At 42.2% G+C, this 9,199-nt stretch overlaps 1 pseudogene; it reads right to left on the bottom strand.

The window, feature by feature from the left end:
• Window positions 1-705: 705 nt before the first annotated feature.
• Window positions 706-1,166, bottom strand: LOC108296399 (annotated as a pseudogene).
• Between the last annotated feature and the right edge of the window lie 8,033 nt (window positions 1,167-9,199).

Raw genomic sequence — 9,199 nt, 5'->3', positions numbered from 1 at the left:
CCTCCTGAGTAGCTGGGATTACAGGCATGCGCCACCATGCTCAGCTGATTTTTTGTATTTTTAGTAGAGACGGGGTTTCACCATGTTGACCAGGATGGTCTCGATCTCTTGACCTCGTGATCCACCCGCCTCGGCCTCCCAAAGTGCTGGGATTACAGGCTTGAGCCACCGCACCCGGCCAGCCCAAAGGATCAAAGCCCAACCTGATCAGATCCCAAACTTCACCTGCATCAGGTCCCTGACTCTGCAAAGGGTACACCCAGCTCTGGGGACAAGCCATGGCATTGAGCAGCAGCTGGCTGTGCTGCCAAAACCACGACACACCTGCATCATACTCACTGAAAGCTGCGCCATCCTGGTGAGATAGGCCACACTTGGTTACCCTAGGGTAAGCTGGAAAAGAACTCCAGATGTGCCTTGGAGAGACCCCCACCTCTTAGGGGCCACCTCGCAGGGTGCTTTCCTCTCGCCCCATTCTTTGAGTTCGGGTTGAGATTTTAGGAAGCATAAGTTCAGGTGAGGAAGAGAACGAAGTCTGGTCCCAGCCCACTCAGGCAAGGATCGTTCTCCATCTTGTCAGCATCAGAGGAAGCCACATATATAGGCAGGACACACACAGCACACATGGGGTGTAAGGAACCGTGCTTGCATACCACTCACACACGCAGAACATAACTGAGTGGAAGGAGAGATGCTGTGGCATGCTCAGGGGGCCACCTTTGGGGCATTTATGTAGGCTGGGTTGTAAGGAGGCTGACTAGCAGGGTAGGGCACTGCTGCTCCTCCAGCTAGGATCTCGTAGTAGACCGGCAGTCCCATGGGCTGGACCAGGTAAAGTGGTGGGTGCTGTGTTGGGTAGGGTGCTGCTGGCATCCCTGGCTGGGGGGAATGGGGTGGTAGCCCTTGTAGCTTGGTCAAGGGTAGCTGGGAAGCACACTTGGAGACTGAGTGTAAGGGGCATGCACCACAGTGGTAAATGTGACGGTGGTGACAACCTGACATGGCTGGCGGCACATCTTGTACAGGCAGCAGCAAGAGCAGGTGAAGCAGATGAAGATAGTGATGACAGACAGCACAAAGATGGTCAGACTGATGCCCACAGTTGCTCCGAATCCCATGTTTGCCTCTGCCTTCACCCAGGGACTTTCTGTACCCCTGGACTTCCCCTCTTTCCATCATGATCCACTCAGTTTCAATTTTCTCCCCTTTTGGAGAAGAGGAAAGAAAATCTCCTCTCATATTTAAAAAAAAAAATAATAACAAGGAAAGTATCAGGCAGGGCACAGTGGCTCATGCCTATAATCTCAGCATTTTGGGAGACCTAGGTTGGTGGATCACTTGAGGGCAGGAGTTCGAGACCAGTTTGGCCAACATGGAGAATCCCCATCACTACTAAAAATACAAAAATTATCCAGGCATGGTGGTGGGCACCTGTAATCCCAGCTACTAGGGAGGCTTAGGCAGGAGAATTGCTTGAACCCTGGAGGCGGAAGTTGTAGTGAGCCAAGACTCCACCACTGCACTCCAGCCTGGGCAACAGAGTAAGACTGCATCTCAAAACAAAACAACACAGAAAAAGTAGCAAAGGCCATTGGATCATGCCAAAGAGACTCAGAAGTCAATTTGATGAAAATCTCATGGGACAAATATGGGATAATCTGAGCACCAATAAAAATCATAACTGCAATGAACTGTAAGCATAAAATATGTCTCACACAAAGATTTCATACTGATATTTGCAAAAAAGGTAATGTTCCTGTTGGTTGAATTGTGTTTCCCACTGAAGCTTGGCTCAGTGGCACATGCCTGTAGTCCCAGTTACTCAGAAGGCTGAAGCAGGAGGATAGCTAAAGTCCAGAGGTTCAAGGCTGTAGTGAGTTATAATCATGCCTGTGAATAGCCACTACACACTAACCTGAGCAACACAGTGAAACTCTGTCACCAAAAAAGTCCATATGTTGTAGTCCTAACCCTCAGAATCTGAATGTGACAATATTTAAAAGTTAATTTTTTAAAATGGTAATTAAAATAAAATGAGATTCATGTTAGTAGAAGCCTTTATTCCTTTGAAGTGACTATTGGTAGAAATATGAACGTTAAAATGATTTTAGTGAAGGCTCGGAAAGAAAAGAACTGTAAAGAGAGAAAGCTTCTGTCATCTTATGGAATACATATATCATCATGAACACTAGATGGTAAAAATATGAATGTTTAAGTTTCTTCTGGTGTGGTCTCAAATAGAAATGAGAAGCATGTTATTGGAAAAGGGAAGAAAGGTTATTCTTGTTATAAAGCAGCAAAGAACTTGGACAAATTGTGTTCCAGTGTTTTGGAAAGTAGAATTTGTAAGTGATGAATGGATATTTAGCTGAGGAGATTCCTAAGCCAAGTGTCAAAGACCTGACCTGGCTTCTTTTTGCTGCTTTATAGTAAAATGTGAGAGAAGAGAGTTAATTTGAGGAAGGAATTGTTAAGTAAAAAGGAACCAAACTTGATTTGGGAATGAATACTGCTAGCTTGGACTGAAGGGGACAGAGATAAGATAAAATGAAGGAAGGCTGTTGGACTTCTGGAATTCTACATAATGGGCCAATAAAGCTATCCAGCTGTAAATGTGTTATCCTTCAAGAAAAGAGAAGAATAACCCAAAGGTGGATCAGATGTCAGCAGGTCTGTCACTTCCACCTTGATCCCAGAGGCACAGGCCCAGGGAATGAGGCTGTATGCTCCAGATTTTATCTAGCCAGGCATCTGCTTGTGAGCGCCAGAGGGTGTGGGTCTGTTTTCTAGGCTGAGGTGGGTAGCCACCTGGGCTCAGAGGACAGAACACTGAGCCAAAGAAATTTATTCTTGAGACTTAAAATCTCGTGGAATTTTCCCTGTTCAGGTTTGAATTTGCTTGCAATCCATGATCCTTTTTTTCTCACTTTTTCTTTTTGAAATAGGAATTTCTATCCTATGCCTTTTCTGCTATTGTATTTTTAAAGCTGATAACTTGTCTGGTTTTACAGGTTTTCAGATGGAGAGGAATTTTGCCTCGGGATGAATCATACCTCAAGTCACTCATACCTGATTTAGATGACATTTATATAAGATTTTGGGCTGGAATGTGGGGTGCTGCTTTAAAAATATGGAAGTACCTTTTGAATTGAGTAGTATGTAGCTGCTGGTAGAGTTTTGAGGAACAGAGGGAAGATAGTGTGAAGGCACAGGGAGAAAATGGCCATCCATAAGCCTGAAAATTCTTCCCTGATGGCCCCTCAGGAGGAACTAACTCTGCTGACAACTTGATTTCAGGCTTCTAGCCTCCATAACTGTGAGAAAATAAATTTATGTTGTTTAAAGCTAACGCATCTGTGGTACTTTGTTATGACAGCCCTCGCAAATAAATAAATTTCCTTTGGAAGATGATAGAGAACAAACATTGTTTGAAAAGCTTATTTTAGAAAAAGCAAAGAGATAAACATTTATTTTGACTTCCTATACAAACTGTACCTCAAGTTAAACAAACATCTGTACTTTTAAAGTTTTTTATGGATGGGGTCTCAGTGTGTATCCTAGGCTGGAATGCAGTGACTGTTCACAGGTGATCATAGCACACTGCAGTCTTGAATTCCTGGTCTAAAGCAGTTTGTTTGCCTTTGTTTCATGAGTAGCTTGGACTAGAGGTGTGTGTTACCATGCCTAGCTTATATTTTGTAAGAAACATAGAGCCAGGGGAACATGTTAATGGCATTATTAAAACTCAATCAGCAAAATCCAGACTCTGGAAAAGTCTATATAATAGTTGACCATATTTCTTCAACAAATAATTTACAAAGAATAAAAAAATAAGAGAATGAGGGGGAACTTAGAGAGATAAAGAGATTTAAGACACAACAAACTGCAAAACAAATTTGTGTAAGATGCTTTGGCTACAGCTTGTGTGCATGTCAAATCATGTCTTCTCTTAATTCAGTCACTGCTGTGGTGACCAGTTCTAGGCAAGCATAATCTGACAGGGCCTTGCATTGGCCCAATGCAGTGTGTATATCTTGCTTCTTGCACAGGGGCTTCTCTGATGCCAAATCATGGAACACATTACAGACCATTGGACAGTCAGGCATGTGCAAATGGGATGTGTGGTGGAATTAAGTCACGTGGGATTATCTTGACTGATAAGGGAATGAGAGATATTGGCTAAATCCTGCCCTCTTATGTCCTTCGACTAGACAGTTCTAAGATACATTTCATAATGCAACTCAGAAGGCCCCCAAGATCATACATGTTATTAGTTGCATGACAACTTAAATATGGAATTATTCCTTGTACTGGCTTTCCTTCCTTTTGAAAATACTACTATATACTTCATTTCTACTCTTGGGATCAGCTCTCAAATAAATTGCCCCACAGAGCTTTTGTCTGTTTGGGGTAATGTTTGTTTTTTGTTTTGAGATGGAGTTTCACTCTTGTTGTTCAGGCCGGAGTGCAATGGTGTGATCTCAGCTCACTGCAAACTTCATCTCCTGAGTTCAAGCAATTCTCCTGCCTCAGCCTCCTGAATAGCTGGGATTATAGGCATGTGCCACCACACGCAACTAGTTTTGTATTTTTAGTAGAGATGGTGTTTCTTCATGTTGTTCAGGCTGGTTTTGAACTCCTGACCTCAGGTGATCTGCCCACCTCAGCCTCCCAAAGTGCTGGGATTATAGGCGTAAGCCACTGTCCCCTGCCAGGGTGGTGTTTTAAAATGTAGCTTTTACTATTATTTAACTGGATAAGTTCAACAAGTCAGGAAACCACTGTCATTGAAAAGACTATTATATTCACAGGTCACAAGAAGAGGCATGCCACACCATTGGAGGTCGCCTGGGAAAGCACCGGGGTCAGTCAGGAGGCAGAAGGCAAGGGAAGAGTGTGAGCAAGAGGCTTTATTGTGGTTTCCAAGGGAAGGAATGGGCAAGTCAAAGTAAGCAAGTTTAGAATTAACTAGTTTGAATAATTTTAGCAGGCTCTATGGCTAAGGGGCTTTTCCTAGTTGTCTGATATCCAAACCTGGGCTGATTTGGGCATGTAAATAGTGACCCTGTGCCTGAAATGCCAATAAAGGAGGTGATTGAAGATATGGACTCTGGAGTGGTTGGTTTGCATATGAAAAACACTTTCATAATCCAATTATTTACTATCTCTAGAAAATCGGCTAACCCTGAAAGGAGCAATCCCTCCAAGGTCAGCACAGCCTCAAGATGTCAAAGCATCAGAATATAGAAAATTAAAGATGTGATTAATGCAATTGAATATAATTGGCTCTGTGATACTTTGATATCATATTAAAAACATATTGGGATAATAACAGAGAAGCCTATATAGTAGAACATATGTTTTCCCAGACAGCATAGAAAACATTTTATAATGGGACTAAAAAAAGAGGAATGCAAGTAGAGGTATTAAATATGAGAGTCTTTATAGGCTGGCCCATGATTAACGTTCTCATTTATATGGCATTCACAAAAAAAAAAAAGATCTGAAATTTCTGAGATCTCTAGCAATATCTTGTTGGAGTGTGTTAAAGTATAAATATGTGTATGACAGATGTAGACACACACACACACACACACACACACACACATATATATATAAATGGCAGAATTTTGGTGTACACCTGGGTCAAAGTTGTTATATATAAAATTTTTGGTGCCACAAAAGAAGTTAGCACTTGAATATTTCCTCAGCAAGGCAATTTACTTCTATAGCTCACAGATGGAACAATGGCAAGTGCATACCTGGACAAGGGAGGGGAAGGGGTACTTATTCCTGATGGAGGTTGCCCCTACTGCTGTGTCATTCCCCTATTGACTAGGGTTAGACAAAACTAACCCTATTGGCTATTTTAAAGGGAGCGGGGGTACAAGCCGGAGTGGTGGGTTGGGTAGTTTGGTGGGAAGGATGGTTGTGTGGAGGTCAGAGCAGGTAACTAGGGGCCAAAGCAGGTAACTGGAACAGATGACCAATATGAGTGAGGATGGAGCAGGGACTCCTGGGGGTACAGATATGAACTACTGATTAGAACTGGTGGAAGAAGTTGTTTACTGAAACGACAAGGAAGTTAAACTTTAAAATGGAGAATTAAAGAATAAGAGAGTTGAACACACTGACATACTGATTCTTTGATGAGAAACGTGGCATTCACTGTATCTAACAATCCCCTATCTTGAATTTTTAAAGTTTTTTTTTTCCTCTTCAAACTTCCTTAACATGTCTTGGCTTAGTTGTTCTGCTATCCCTTTGACAGCATCTTTTGTGCAATTAATAAACAGTTGCTGATCATAATACATGTAATTTATTTAATTTACATTTTTATTAATTGTTACCTATGATAATATTGATTTAAATCCTGCAGCTGTTTGATCTTGGGTTTCAAATTCTTTTGGTAACTCCAATAGTGTTTATATAAACATGGGGGTTAAAGGACCCATGTAAGGCACTTTAAAAAAAAAAATCCTTTTTCTTTTTTAACATGTTGACAGAATGCTAGGGTGAAAGGGATGGCCAACTAGACTAAAGCCTGGGTGCTGCTCTAATTACTTGGCAGAGTACCCAGCAATAGTCCCTTGCAATATTACCACACATTTGCCTGGGGGTGAACAAGGGTAGATTGATTGGTAAGCTCTTGAAAAGGCTTGGTTTTAGTGCACCCTGTTAAGTCTTCAAGGAATGTCAACCTTTCCGCTTGCTGTAAAAGGCATGAGGTAAAGTTAACATTGGAGGCTGAAGACGGAATGTCCCTCAGAGGCTGACCCACAGGGCTCTTAACCTCAGGGAACAACAGTGAAAGAGTCTTGCGTGACTCATCACCCTAGGCTGTGGGGTTCCAGAAGAGAGCTACCATACAGATCATGCCCAGTCCATGAGAGGACTACCCAAGTGGAAAGGGGACAATCTTGTCTCTGGTCTGCTTGTCAACCAAGTGTAACTGTCACGCTTGTTTAGCGTGTGAACGGAATATATAATCCAGTCCAGCCAAGAATTTGCATCCCGATGCCATGTTTCAATTGCTATAGTTTGTTTAAAATTTTTAACCTCTATAATAAACTACTTTGGTTTTATCCTTGGGTAGGTAGCAAGAGAAGGTTTGGTTAGTGGAGAACTTAGGAGAGGGAAAATGGGGTGCAGCAAGTAAGGAGGCAATAAAGCACATTTTAAAGGATTCTATGGGGTCCTTCCCTGAGACTTCTGCTCCTATACCATAGAAATGGCTTAATGAAGGGGAAGAACTCTGGGGAGCAGAGATGGTAATGTGTCTGACAGTGGGGAGGGCTAACTCCTTTAGTGAAATGAATATATGGTCTTAAGAGATTGCAAGTGCTAATCTGGGCAGTCCACCCTTGCTCTTTAGTGGTCCACAGAACATTGGACCAACTATGGCATAAATGCTCTGTATGGAAGGGGCAAGTCTCACAGTTGACACTGGGATCTGCATTGAAATCTTCCCAGACTAAATGGTCCCAGTTCACTAATGTCCAATCTGAGTAGAGCCAGGTAGGATAGAGGTATTTTTCTGCAGTGGAGAGCTGTCTTTGACTTGGCAAGTCCCCGCAGCGTATAACAAGGCAACCATCAAATATAATAGCTTGAGGCAAAATTGACTTTGTTACATTAATAACTAGATGGTCAGCAATAAAGCCAGAAAAGAAGAAAGAGTAATAGAATAGATGAAAGAGTTAAATTTTTCTTAGCTTTAGTTTGGTAGGGTTTTCTCCTGACTATGGCCCATGACTCTGGGGTGGGGGTGGGGTGCCCTTTTGACTTGGGTGTGATGAGTCCATCCTTTTTCTGCTGTCCAGACTGCCATCTCAGTAGTTAGGAACACTGGGCAAGGTCCTTCCTAGACCCGTTTGAGCTTTTTCTTTCCTCCCAACGTTTGACAAGGACATGGTCCCCAGGCTGATGCTGGTGTGCTAGAAACTCCAGGGGTTGCACCTGCGCTAAAAGACCTTTACTTCTGAGAGAAGGGAAAGTGGAAGATAAATCAAGCATATAAACTGATTTTTTTGTTTCAAATGTAGGGAGATCATAGTAGAATGTCTTTTTGGGGAGCACTTCAGACTCTTAACAAGGTAATAAGCCTTCCGACTTTCCCTAATGAAGATAGGTGTCAGGGAGTATGATATTTTCATTTTATATACAGTACCTGGGCTAATTTCCCAGTGACATGTGCAGTAAAATGAGTCCTACTATCTGAATCAATAAATACTTTAGATGATCAATTGGAGGCATCTTTGTGTAATTAATCTGGATACTTTGGAATGGCTTTAAGCCTGGGTTCCTTCCCCCAAGGGGTAATTTTTTTATAGTTTGTTTATTAGTTTTCTTACACACTAAGAAACTGTCTGTAACCCACTTGGCCAGGGTACAAATTCCTATGCACCCATAAACTCTGAGGACTCTGTCACACATGGGTTGGGGCCCCCAGTGGGTCCCTAGGTGCAGCTGGAAGAAGATTCCCCTCATAAGGGATTTGGATAACATTTCTCTCTGGTCTGGGAATATCTATTTTCCTTCTGAATTCTCTTTAGCACCATTTTTTTTTAGGTTTTAATTTCAGATTTTTATTTTTATTTTTATTTTACTTTAAGTTCTGGGGTACATGTGCAGATCTTGCAGGGTTGTTACATAGGTATACAAATGCCATGATGATTTGCTGCTTCCATCCGGCTGTCAACTACATTAGGTATTTCTCCTGATGTTATCCCTCCCCAATATCCCCACCCCCTGCCCTCCATTCCCAGCCCCCCACCCCCAAACAGATCCCAGTGTGTGATGTTCCCTTCCCTGTGTTCATGTGTTCTCATTGTTCAACACCCAGTTACGAGTGAGAATATGTGGTGTTTGGTTTTCTTTTCTTGTGTCAGTTTGCTGAGAATGATTGTTTCCAGATTCATCCAGCTCCCTGTAAAGGACATAAACTCATCCTTTTTTATGGCTGCATAGTATTCCATCGTGTACATGTGCCACATTTTTTTTTTTAATCCAGTCTATGTTGATGGGCATTTGGGTTGGTTCCAAGTCTTTGCTATTGTAAACAGTGCCACAATGAATATATGTGTGCATGTGTCTTCACAATAGATTGATTTATAATCCTTTGGGTATATACCCAGTAATGGGATTGCTGGGTCAAATGGTATTTCTATTTCTAGATCCTTGAGGAATCACCACACTG

The sequence above is a fragment of the Cebus imitator genome, unplaced genomic scaffold (genome assembly GCF_001604975.1).
Source record: "Cebus imitator isolate Cc_AM_T3 unplaced genomic scaffold, Cebus_imitator-1.0 Scaffold709, whole genome shotgun sequence".
Taxonomy (NCBI): Eukaryota; Metazoa; Chordata; class Mammalia; order Primates; family Cebidae; genus Cebus; species Cebus imitator.
This window is presented reverse-complemented; position numbering and strand designations above follow the sequence as displayed.